This window comes from Crocodylus porosus, unplaced genomic scaffold (genome assembly GCF_001723895.1).
Source record: "Crocodylus porosus isolate Cpor-Errol unplaced genomic scaffold, CroPor_comp1, whole genome shotgun sequence".
Lineage (NCBI taxonomy): Eukaryota > Metazoa > Chordata > Crocodylia > Crocodylidae > Crocodylus > Crocodylus porosus.
The window spans coordinates 101,144,882-101,157,750 of record NW_017728947.1 but is presented as its reverse complement, the minus strand read 5'-3'; the positions used below and the strand labels follow the sequence as shown (position 1 = coordinate 101,157,750).

At 47.0% G+C, this 12,869-nt stretch overlaps 1 long non-coding RNA gene across 1 annotated transcript in view; it reads left to right on the top strand.

Annotated features, from left to right (window-relative positions):
* Positions 1–645: 645 nt before the first annotated feature.
* Positions 646–12,869, top strand: part of LOC109320988 — a 17,141-nt gene continuing 4,917 nt past the window's right edge. Inside the window, exons 1-2 of the long non-coding RNA XR_002103917.1 lie at positions 646–805; positions 6,100–6,103. This is a non-coding gene — a long non-coding RNA (uncharacterized LOC109320988). The remainder of the gene's footprint in view (positions 806–6,099; positions 6,104–12,869) is intronic.

Sequence of the window (12,869 nt, the reverse complement as noted above, 5' to 3'; positions counted from 1 at the left end):
ATCATCAAAGCTCTCCGAATCTTTTGAAAAGATTTGGAGAGCTTTGAATCGATTTGGACCTTTAAATTGGTTCCCTGATTCAATTCCGATTTGGAGATTTGGCCACTGAATCAAGCCAAATCTCCTCCCAAACTTATCACCACCCAAAGCTGTGCACAGCCCTAGTCCTCAGGGGACTGAGGAGCCCAATTCTGGATGTACATGTTCTTTGGAAATGGGGGTATTTTATTGTGTGGGGGAATGGGATTCACAGCCCTGGGGTTCGTCTCCTTCTCCTTCCTCTGCTGCCACCATTCTGCCTTGGTATTGAGTTGTTGGGTCTCAAAGTGGAGCACACCTTGGTGGACCAGGTGGCACCACATCAAATGGTCAGCAGCTTTCTCCTCTCAGCCATTGGTGTTGATGCCTCTGTGCTTGAGGGCGACCTTGAATGTGTCTTTGTACCATTTCCTTTGGCCACTCTTTGAGCATTAGCCAACAGAGAGCTGGGAGAAGTGAATCTGGTGGGGGAGGTGGTTCTCAGACATCTGAACACAGTGGCCCATCCATTGGAGTTGATTTCTCAAGAGCAAGGCTTCCATGCTGGTGGACACTCATGCTGGTCTGGCAGTCCTCCCATTTAATCTCTAGGATTAGATGCAAGCACTGTTGGTGAAAGCTCTCAAGGGTCTTAATGTGGCAACGGTAGATGGTCCAGGCTTCACTGCAGTAAAGGAGGGTGGTAAGCACAACAGCCTTATAAACCAGGACCTTTGTCGACTTCGAAAGGCCTCTATTTTCAAAGACACATTGTCACAGCTTGAAGGTGGTGGCATTGGTGCAGTTGACCCAGTGCTGGACTTCTTCATCTATGGTAGCCCATTGAGAGAGGTGGCTGCCAAGATACAGAAAGTGCTCCACATACTCCAGAGCCTCCCCATCTACATAGATAGTGTGAGGGATGTTCAGGCAGCATGGGGAGGGTTGGTGGAGAATCTTCATCTTGGCAACATTCAAGGACAGGCCAAGTCTCTTATATGAAACATTGAAGAGATCTAGGGTTGCTTGCACATCCCGTGCAGAGTGAGTTATCACGCAACAATCATCCGCAAACTGAAGGTTGTGGATGTCCTTGGTGGTGAATTTTGTTTTTGCCCAGAAGCGCCCAAGACTGACAAGCTTCCCATCCAGCTGATACTGGATACTGTGAGATGGATGATGACTGAGCCCAATATCTAGAAGCTGGTTCATGCTAATATATGGCCCTATGCCAAAACACACCTTCTAGAACATAGGGTCATAGAAAAATATGGGTGGATGGGACTTCAAAAGGTCATGTAGTCTAAGTCCTTGGTCAAGGCAGGCTCATTCCTGTCTAAACCATTTCAGTCAAGAGTTTTTCTAACCTGATCTTTAAAAGCTACCAAGCATGGAGACTGCACAACCTAATCTATTCCAATGTTTAACCAGCCTCAAAGGTAGAAAGTTCTGCCTAATATCCAGCCTAAATGTCCCTTGTTGCAGTTTGAGTCTGTTACTTCTTGTCCCCTGCAGCCACAAAAAAAAAACCTATCACAGGCAAGGTTGTCTAGCTGGGGTCCTGAGAAGAGTTAACTCATAGCCCACGGCCTCCTGCCAGTTGCCATTCCACCCATTGACCCAGGTATCTGGGCTCCACCTACCTCCTCCAGCTTCTAGTTCCTGCCCCCAGTCCCTGGGGACAGGACAGGTTCTGGGTGCCTTGTGGAGGAGGGATCCAGGCTGTACATGCTGCACATTCAGCGAAGAAAGAAGTCAGGCTGCCTGCACTGCATGCTACGGTGGGGGGCTGCCTGGATGACATGCATGGCCAGGAGTGGGATGGAAGTGCTGCTAGGAGGTGGCCTGCCTACCTGCAGGACCAGCCTGCCTACATGATGCACATGACCGTGGGGAGGGAGGAGGTGGGGATCGCATACACCTGTGGCAAAGAAAAAACAGATTGTACAAGCATCAGTATGGAGAGTATACTGTGTGCCTGCGTGCAGGATGCTGCGTGGACAGCAGCGGAGGGACTGGACTGTGCACACAGCCTGCGGTGAAATGTCAGGGGCAGTCTTAGTGGTGTGTAGCCCCCAGCTGTCCAGAAGCTGGAGAACCCTTGTCTATCACAATCCTCTATATAACTTTGCTTTAGGTATTTGATGATAGCTATTCTTTAAAAAGGCCAAATAATCTTCAAGCGAAATAATCCCAGTTCTGTAGGGTTTTCCTTCAAGTTAAGTTTCTTAGACCTCTAATCATTTTTCAGCTTCAGGTTGTTTCCAGTACTTTTTGATACAATGCTTTATTCAAATTGTCATCTGGAGAAAAGTCTGTTTAGGAGAGAACATTACACATTTATGAATTATGTTCACATATGTAATGTAATTTTTCTAAAAAAAACCAAAAACCCAACATAATGGTTAATTCCAAACAAGACAGAGAATAATTTCTGTCCAATTTCAAAATGCTGTCTTTATCAAAACTCTACCTGCAGAATGTGAAATCAATATATGGATGTTGCTGTAAAATTAATGACCTTTTCAGTAGGTTGTTTTGATGTTTTTATGGTGGATCACCTCCGATTTGTCCTTCTCCTAAGCAACACTAAAAGCAGATATAATAGTCAACTATCATGAAGCCAAAACAAGAGAAAAACCTACAGTAGGTTTTGTCCGACATAATGACTTCCATTCAACACATACTTTTCTTTCTCCTAACAGATAGACATCAAAATTAAGTACATTGGCTTAATTCAGTTGTTATTGTGAGCTCTAGTGAGATACAAAGCAAAATCAATATTAGTGAAAGCAAAGCAGACTGGGATTGGAGGCCAACATAATTAGGTTGGCTTTGCAAGACTTTCAAATGCTTATCTGTAATATTATTCCCCAAAGTACCTATAGAATCATAGGGTTCAAAGGGACTTTAAAAATATCTACATCCATTTTGGAGAGAGTCCAATGGAGGGCAACAAAAATGGTGAGGAGACTGAGGCACATGCCTTCTGAGGAGAGGCTGAGGGAACTGGGCTTATTTAGTCTAGAGAAGACAAGACAGAGAGGATTTAATAGCAACCTTCAACTATTTAAAGGGGGGTTCAAAAGAGGCTGGAGCTGGACTGTTCTCAGTGGTGGCAGACGACAGAACAAGGAGCAACCGTCTCAAGTTGCAGCAAGAATTTTCTCAATAGAAGAGTAGTAAAACACTGGAACGGGTTACCCAGAGAGGTTGTGGAAGCTCCATCCTTGGAGGTTTTCAGGACCCAGCTAGACAAAGCCTTGGCTGGGATGATCTAGTTGGGAGTGGTCCTGCTTTGAGCACGGGGTTGGACTAGATGAACTCCTGAGGTCCCTTCCAACCCTAATTTTCTAAGATTTCTATGATTTTCCTAAGACACAGGTTTTTGATGCTGCACACCTTTCATTTGCTGGGAAGTCTTCTAGAGAGAATTCTCTGTGTATGCATCAGGGTTTCAGTCCTACATATCTGAGTAGGTAATATGGACTCCACATGTAAGAGGAAGTTTGATTTCTGAACCAACTGTATTAAAAATGGCTTAATGGCATGGTTGAGAGAAAGGGTAACATACTTCATTTTCCCAATGAAAGGAGATCCACCATGAAAGGCTAAATCCTCTCCATTAGCCGAGTAGAACGCATGAGGTAAATCTGCTTTTCAATGCTAACCCCAGCCGCACCAAGTTGAGGGCACCTGCTCTAAATCATGTCACTAATGCAGGATCCCTAATGTAGATTGACACTAGTGGGGGACTGTCCACATGGAGCACATCTCTGCCATATCCCCTCTGTGCTCTGGCCACCTCTTAGGCACAGGACCCAACTAAGGTGCATTTGTACCAGCAGCCATGGAAATCACTTCTGAGATTTGTGTAGCAAGTGGTATAAAAATCAGAGGTCTTAAATTCACTGGATCTGGATCCAGCAGCTGTGGGGCAAGTGGCCATGGGCCATGGCCATAGGACAGTGGTGTTCAAACATTTTGGCTGCCAGGCCAGATGAGCAGTGCCCAATCCATGCATGGGCCAGATCTGTATGGTAGACCTAGTTCAGCACCCAGGGTGGGTGCAGCAGAGCTCCATCCCACCACACAGAGGGGGTGGGGCATAGGCCAGCCTTGATTCATGTGCATGAGGAACAGGGCATGGCCTGGGCCCAACCTGGCCAGGTGGAGGGAAGGGTGCATGGCCCAGCCCCACCCAGGGGGGGACGGCAAAGAAGAGAGCATAGGCCAGGCCTGAACCCACTGCACAGAGGGAGAAAGGAAGGGGTGGTCTCACTCTGCCCTACAGGGTTTGACATTTTGGCAGTGGGGGGGGGGCACTACTCCCCTGTACTGCCACTGCTCCCTGCTATCAAATTTCCCAACCTGTAGAGAGCCCTGTGGGCTGAATTTCAAGGCTCTGTGGGCTGCAAGTTGAGCACCACTGCTGAAGAGCCATGAAGAGTGGACAGCCATGTCTAATGGGACATTGTACCCCCAGATTCTGTGGCACACCCTACCCCCTGCGCTCCATGCCCCTGAATTCCCTGGCTTGATAGGAAGCCAGAAGGAGCAGCTCCATAGGGTGGATATTGCCCATGGGCTGTATGTTTGATGCCCCTATCTTAAAGGTGGAAAGGGGGTTCAAAAAAAGAAAAGCTGGGGGGGGGGAAATGGTGTTTCTGCCCGTTGCTGATCAGTAGGAAAGGCCTGAATGGTTTCTTTACAAATGGACAAGAGAAGCTCAGCTCAAGGTAAGGGAATTCTATTCCACATTCACTTTACAAATGGGTAACCGAGACATAAAGACAAAGGCTCATATCCTCAATAGTATTAAGGCAACTCATTCCCACTGATTGCAGATGGTCTGCTCAAAGTTACACAAGGTACCTGAAAAGAAGCAAGAAACTGAACTCAGGTCCTCCAAGACAAAGTCCTAACCAGGGCCATGCTCTCTCTTGCACCTTATGAGGGGAGCATATGGGGAGAACACTAGTTCTTAAACCAAAAATCTTTTCACCAGAGTCATCAAGGGCATTGATGTTAACAAGGAATCGCCACGAGTTTTAGCCAGTCTGTCTAGAAACCCTCTCTTCTTTGCTCAGCCCTCATGCTCTGGAATCCTCCAGTCATTTTACATTTCTGGTATAAAGAGACAAGTGTGAAAAAATATCTTGCAGGCCTTTTTATCATTAGAAAAAGCAGAAAAGGAGACAAGACCCCCCACCACTACCACTACCACCTTTTCAAGTCAGCTTTAGTATTTTTATTCTTTAAAGTTAAAATCCTGGCTGACAGGCCTGACCAGATACTGGGGAAATGTATATGGACCAAGGAAAGACTCCTATGCCAATGAGAGCAGATGTGGTACTATTCCAACAAAGTTACTTTGGTCCAGTAGCCTTACACAGCCTGCAGGGAGTTAGTGATCTGTTCAGTAGCATTCCCCCCGCACCCATGCATGCCTCTGTCCCTGCACAGTGACAGACCCTAGCCTGTGACCCCTCTGGGGATGCCATGCTATGTATACACTCCTCATGTCATTCCCCTACTGGCACTCCAGGGCCACAGAAATGAAGAGGAATGCAGTCAATGAGGAAAAGAAGGAGCGGGTCTGAGGCATCAAGTCATCATAGAATCATAGAAGTTGGGTCAGAAGGGACCTTGTAGATCTTCAAGTCCAACCCCCTGCCTGGGCAGGAGAAAAACTGGGCTCAAATGACTCCAGCCAGGTAGGCATCAAGCCTCTTCTTAAAGACCCCCAAGGTAGGGCCCAGCACCACTTCCCTTGGAAGGCACTATGATTCAAGGAGAAAGAACAAGAAAACCCCTTGCAAGACTGCCATTAATATCTCAGTGCAGATACACTTGGAACAGCAGTGACAAAACTAGCAGCCAGTAGGGCTGTGCGAAGCTTCAGGTGCTGATTTGATTCAGAGGATTCTGAATCTCTGAATCCAAGTCAAATCAGAAGACCAGTAAAAAGGTTAGAATTGATTCAGAAAAGATTTGGAGAGCTTTGGAGATTTGGGCAGTCCCCATTCGCCACCACAGGGAGCTGGACCTGGACCCAGACTCCATGCCAGCAAGTAGGAGGCAGGTGGGGCGGGGCTGGAGAAAGGGAGAGGGATCATGGGCCCCTCCCCACCAGGCTCCATCCCCTACCTACTCCCCCAGACCCCATGAGAGCCTCTGACCCCCGCCCACTCTCCTAGCCCCACCCATGTCTGCCCTGCCCAGCCCCGGCTCCCATTTCTTTAAAAAAAAAAAAAAAGCCCCACACTCACTGGCTGCTGCAGCATGCAGCAGCCATCACGGCTTCTTGGGGCTCATGGCAGAGCACCCCACACAGCACGGGGCAGTGGGGGGCAGCAGAAATCACCCTCCCAGGTGGATCCCCAACCCCCACCTGGCCAGAGCCAGTGAATTCAGGACTTTTTATTTTTTAAAAGAGATGGGAGCTGGGATGGGTGGGGCAGCCATGGGGGCTGGGCTGGGAGAGCGGGTGGGGGATGAGGCCTGTGGCAGTCCTCCACGCCGCATGGGGTACTTAGCAGCAGCTGGTGAGTGGGGTTTTTTTGTTTGTTTGTTTTTTTTAAGAGTCGGGACCTGGGGCTGTGAGAGTGGGCAGGGGATGGGGGCTTGTGGCAGAGCTCCCCACACAGCATGGGGAAGTGGGGGGCAGCAGCGATTGCCCTCACACCCCACCTGGCATCAACTGGTATGTGCAGCCTTTTTTTTTTTTTTTTAAAGAGCCAGGAGCTGGGCTGGGCAGGGCAGCCATTGATGGGGTTGGGAGAGCGGGCAAGGGATGGGGCCTGTTGGATTTGGAGATTTGGCCTATTCAGCAGCATCCAAATTTCAGAATCAGATTCAGCCAAATCGATTCGGGACAGTGATTTGAATCACCATATCGAATCACCGTCTCCCAAATTGGCTAAATCCAAATCCTAAGTGAATACTAGCCGCTTTGCACAGCCTACCAGCCAGCGTTATGACCTGCTTCCCCAGTCCTGTGTCTGTCCTTGTGGGGCTCATAATGAACTTGTTCAATGTGTGAAACTGCAGCTCAGCTGCTATAACTAGCTATGGAAGAGTTGTACTATGGGGACAGCAATGCCATCAGACAGACTTGCTCTACAAGGACATAGAAACTAGGAGGAGACAGAAAGGTCACTGTCTGACAGGAGAATAAATGCAATTGCCTGAAATAACATTTTAGTCCCTGTTAGGGTTGCCTGTCCATTTTCTCATTCTACTCCCTGCTTTCACAAGTAACAAACACTTACAATAAAGCTACAATCACCACTGTAAATGTATTATGCTTGTACAGTTCATGTTTAATTAAAGGCATGGCAAAAGAGAACATTAAATGCATGTCATTAATATGTGCATTATAAACTGACAGAAAAATCAGAATTTCCTGCTATGTAAATTAAATGGTGCAAGCCAGAATATTGTTAATGTTTTTAAATACATTAGCAGTGTTTTGTATCATCTCACATTTTAATTATTGAAAAACTAGCTAATTTTGAAACATTTGGAATATATTTATTGTCTTGCCATTTACCTTACGAGAGATCAAGAGAGATGCTTATATTTTGTGCAAATGGGACAGGTTCTCTTCTCAGTTATAAAAGCGTAGCCTTTCCTACATCCCAAGTTTGTATTAGAAACAGATTTGTTGAAGAGTCTTCTCCGAGTCCATTTTGGTACGGAACGAGGAGTGTCGAAGACTGATTGTCTCTAATACAGCAAGTCTCACTGTAGACAAAAAGGTGCTTCCTGTACTTGTGAACTCCAGTGAGACTAGACTGAGGAAATCTTTTGAGTGTTTTAACAAGTGTTTCAGTTAAAACCCAACTGAAAGCCTGTGTGTTAGTAGGGCTGGAAGGCTTTTTTGTATGGGTCTCAAGGGGCGCATCTACACTTTGCCACAGGGTGCTGTTGCTACGGTGCTGCGCCTTTGGAAGTACTAAAACATGGTGCAGTACAGGTGGGTACTGTGTTATGTCCATGGCACATGGGTAGATTTGGCCGCTACGTCGCTGTAGCAGTGCATTATACCTGGCAGTGCACCGCTACGGTGACGTAGCTGGTGACCGCATGTAGACACACGTGATTACTACGTCACTGTAGCGTGCCATATGGCAATGTAACATATTGCTACATTGCTATCCGGCAACATGTAGCTCAGCGGCTGGGATCCAGCTCCTTGATTTTCTGGGCTAAGCCCTACCCTGCTGTAACAGGCAGCCTTAAGCTGCTGTGCTGACTTACTGGGATTCTTGGGACATTAATTACAAGTTGCTTTCACCTGTGCTGTTCTGACACAGCCTTTGATTCCTCTCCAGTAGTGTAACTAGGATTTGGAGGGCGGAGAAATAGCAGGTGTCACCAAATCCATACAATCACACTGGCACCATGGCAGCAGCCAGAAGTCACCATCGCCCCTGGGTGCTCTACTGCCTCAAGCACCCACTGCCCTGATATACCTCTGCTTTTCTTCATCCTCTGACATGCCCTTTCTGCTGAGAGAGAAGGCTTTTAAATTCAGGCTCTGAAGTTGGCATATCCATACTAATGAGGAGCTTTCCTTCCGCTGAAGTCTCTGCTAGCCAGTTGCTCTCAGTACCCAAGACCTTTAACACACCCTAAAGGGCACAAAGTGGCAAGTGACTAATACAGGATGCATTCATATACCACATGCACTCTTTTCCCAAAAAGCATCCCCCTCCAAAACGGGGATGCATCTCTGAAGCAGAGGTGTTGGTTTTTCTTCACTGGAATAGAAGCATGGATGGATAGAAGCAGTCAGCTGCTGTTGCAAACGACTGCTATGCAATCTTCTCCTTCTGCCTACCTTGGAGGAGGGGGGAAAGGGAGAAGCAGAGTTCACCTTTTAGGGTCAGAGCTACAGTATGGACTCGCTCACAGCCACAGTTCCTGTCTTCAGGATCCCCAGCAGTCATCATCCAACCATGACTGGAAGCATTTTTTTCTTTTCATTCTGCCTTCCCTAAACAAGGTGCATGCCTCATTCCTTGCATACTGTATGCCACCAAATATGGTAAAAGCACAGGCAACCTGGCTTTAGCTAATTTAAAGCTTTTTGGCCCTTTTTTTACTGAGCTAGGTAGCCAGACTTCCAAAAGAAAAAAAAAAGTAAATCTGTAACTGAAATTTTCCCCAGAATGGACAAGCATTGAAATCCAAGGCTAAAATAAGACAGCTTCCATATAAGGCAGGAAGGGTGCCAAGAAGAGCAGTAAGCAGACAGAGCAACCATTCAAAACACTTTATAATGCTTTACTGAAGAGAGAACAAAATAATACCCAGGTTGTGCATAAAAATTGTGTGCATCATTTAAATATAAATATATATATTATCATGCACACACAAAATTAAACTAAATGTATTGGGTTCATTCCTCAAATGTAGCAGATAATCCTACTGCATGCATCTGAACTTTTCACATTCACTGTGAGATTCGATTTTTAAATACAAGTCTTTCTGGTGCACTGAAGAATTCACATAACACCAACAGCAAATGGTGATAATATTGCTTCAGAATAATACTCTGCTGCAGTGATTGGTACCTTCTTCCCCACCCACAGATTGTCAGCCAATCCTAATTTTGGCATGGAAAAAGGTGCCGCTTGATCCGAATCAGGAATGCTCCTGAAAACATTAGGTGAACGCTACAAAATCCAGAATGCGACTCTGGCAGGGTCTTGTCTTTGAGTTCCTCAGAACCATCCGGGTGGTAGCCAACATCGTGGCCATGCCAGCAGAGGGGTCTGATGCAAGGGCCTCCATAGCATGAGTTTCTACAGCTTGAGGTAAGCATTGTACCTAAGGAGTCTAACAGACACTATAGATCGGGGACAGAGACCCCTTGACACACACCAACCAATGCACTGCGTTTTCCATCCACACAAAGAAATCCATGAGGAGCTGCTGAAATCCTAGCCACGTCCATATTCTGCGACAATTTCCATCTTGGCAGACACTGGAAAGCAATTAAAAAAACCCTCCAGAGCTTCATACATGATGCTCTACCCCTTCAGCTAAAGGATCAAACCCAGTATGAAGAAGCTACGTGGGTTTAAAAAAAACATCGCTTCAATTTAGGGATGATTAAACCCCCATGCCATGCATGCACCCATCCGTTTACCTGCCTCTTTGGTGGGGAGGGGAGGGCAAGTTGCCAGTAGGCAGAGTGGTCCCTGGGTTGCACCCCAAGCCATTTAAGGTGCATTACACTGCCGAATTTCCTACAGCAGCTGGAATTAATGCATAATATGCCACTGAGGCATGTAAGCACCAACACCATTAAAGCGATGCAAAAGCGTTTAGCCTGCTTTAAAGTGTCATGCACACATGCCTTATGATATTACTAAGGCCCATGGCACACATTCATTTAATGACATGATGGGATCCAACTCCCAGTCCCAGCAATTGCATCTCCCATGCCACACATCCATAACGAGCGCAATTTTGGGATCTTCCACAGATCAAGCATAAAATATAATTGACACATGACACAGAGATCAGTGGGTGACATCTTCACACAGTAGATACACCATCTCTGCAGTTGGCTCAGGATCTTAACCAGGCATTGCTTCTACTTCTAACCATGACAGTCCTCCAAAAGCCTTCCCACAATTCTGCCCATCTCCCAAGACGGACAAACAAGCTTTCCCACAATTCACAGGGAAAGAATCATAAAGCCACTCATTTATTGCATCTCAGAGAACTCTGGACTAAACTCTCAAAAGTCCAACAACACGCAGGAGAATGCAGCACCAGTAATTCAAGTATAAATTCGTTGCATGGCTGCTCATACCTACACTAGGGTAACCTGCATGCTTAGACCCAGTGTCAATCATGCAGGCTAATGTTGCAGCAAAGAGATACGTATAAATTCACTCCATTTGCTCTCCATTCTCGACTGGCTGCTCACTATCGGTTTGCAATCTAGTCGGAGCAGAATAGAGGAACTTCCTGACAAAAACAGCCTGGCATGGAACCCCATAAAATCATTTAAGTCATAGGTTACTTTTAGATATATTCACAAAGCAGTGTTGATTGAATATTACAGACTACTATTAAAGACCTGGGGTTTCCAACAAGCTAGTTGTACTGCTGCACAGAGACTGATAATCTGCTGCTATCCATTAAATTGCATCCAGAACCACTATTTCCAATAAACCCAGTGGTCAAGTCTGCACAGTAATCTTACCAGATCAGGCATTGGTACCTTCAAACATGCCATGCTGCTACACAAGGGCTGCCTGGTAAGCAGGAAGCAATGTAGCTGTGTCTGTGTAGCACTGCAGGCAGACTCCTTAGCACTGTTGAGCAGCAGTGTCAATTAGTGCCCTTTGTGCTTCTTAAGCCCACAATACACATTCATTTACTGACACAATGAGATCTCATCCCCAATCCCAACAACTGCAGCTCCCATGCCACACGTGAATTACAGAAGCACAATTTTGGGATCAAGAATTATATCCCAGTCATGCCATTACTACTAGCCAGTGCAGGGGCAGCCCAGGATAATAATCTCAGGCTCCCCCTGTACTGGCAAGTTCAAAGCTACACATGTGTCCAGCAATCAACTGATTCTTGGCCCCAGCTGAACCGTCCTAGGTCCAGTTTGAGACCTAGGGATGTTTGGGGACCAGCGCCAAAGGTTACCTGATTATCAGTCCCAACCTTGGAGAGTACTGGGTCTTGAAACTAGGACTGTCTGGGCCAGGACCTACATCAGTTGACTTAAAAATCAGAATCTAGTAGGTCTGTGGACAAACTGCTAGGCATGGGGTTAAAAAGTTCCCACAGAGGAAGCCCTTGGCTCTGCCAGGAAACAGGGTTTTAAGTCCCCGAGAGGGAAGCCCTTCAGCTCCTTTCCCCCAAGCCTAAGGCTGGGGCCAGCAATCAGCTGATTGTCAATCAAGGGCCATTCCAGCCCCTGGTGTGGTCTGAGCCCCAGGACAGATGATCAGTCTCTATCCCTCTGCTATGCTGCATGTATACAGTGATCTTTGAGGTATTGAAACACAGGATCCCAGGAAAGGGTATCCTGTGTCATCAACTCCAGTCCCCTACTAATAAAGTAACTGTATCTTATAATGTAACATGTCAGGGTCCCATGCTCACTCCGCCCCTAGGGCGCCTTCTCATCTCGCCTACCATGCCTTGATGGTATAATAAAAAATAGTGAGGCTGCCCTTGGGCCTTTGCATGGCCCCAGTTCCACTGAACCCCCAACTAGGGTTCCCTGGCACCCCCCTGGTCCTCAGGCTCCTCACTGGGCCTCACTCTATAACTGTGCTGCACAAGGCACCTCAAGCCTTAGAGGCCAACTGCTGTTGACAGTGGATTTGGACCCAGTCCCTATACCTTTGTTCTGGGCAAGCATGACCCTTAGACCAACCACAACACCTTCCAGTTGATAATAGGTGAGTTTATAGATACAGAGTAATAACAAAAAAGCATCAATAGAAACAATTCAACAATCTATATCTACCAATCCTAGGGCTGTCATCAGAGTCAAAATACATCTGGTCAGGATGCAAACTCTATTCTGAGGCTCTTTCTCTTAGGTGTCAGCAATCTGCACATAGGATGCCAAGGCCTACAGCCCCCCTCCAGTGGGGTGCATGAGACTGTGGGGTGCATTTGGGGCTGGAGCCATGCCCCCCACCTGCTGCTGCTGTGGACACAGACAGACTGGGAGCATGGCTCCAGCCCAAAATCCTATCTGGCTGGCTGCATGCCACCCCACCCCCATCAGCATCCAGCTGGCCGCACACCATCCCCACCCACCCCAGGTCGGTGTCCAGCTGGCTGCAACCTCC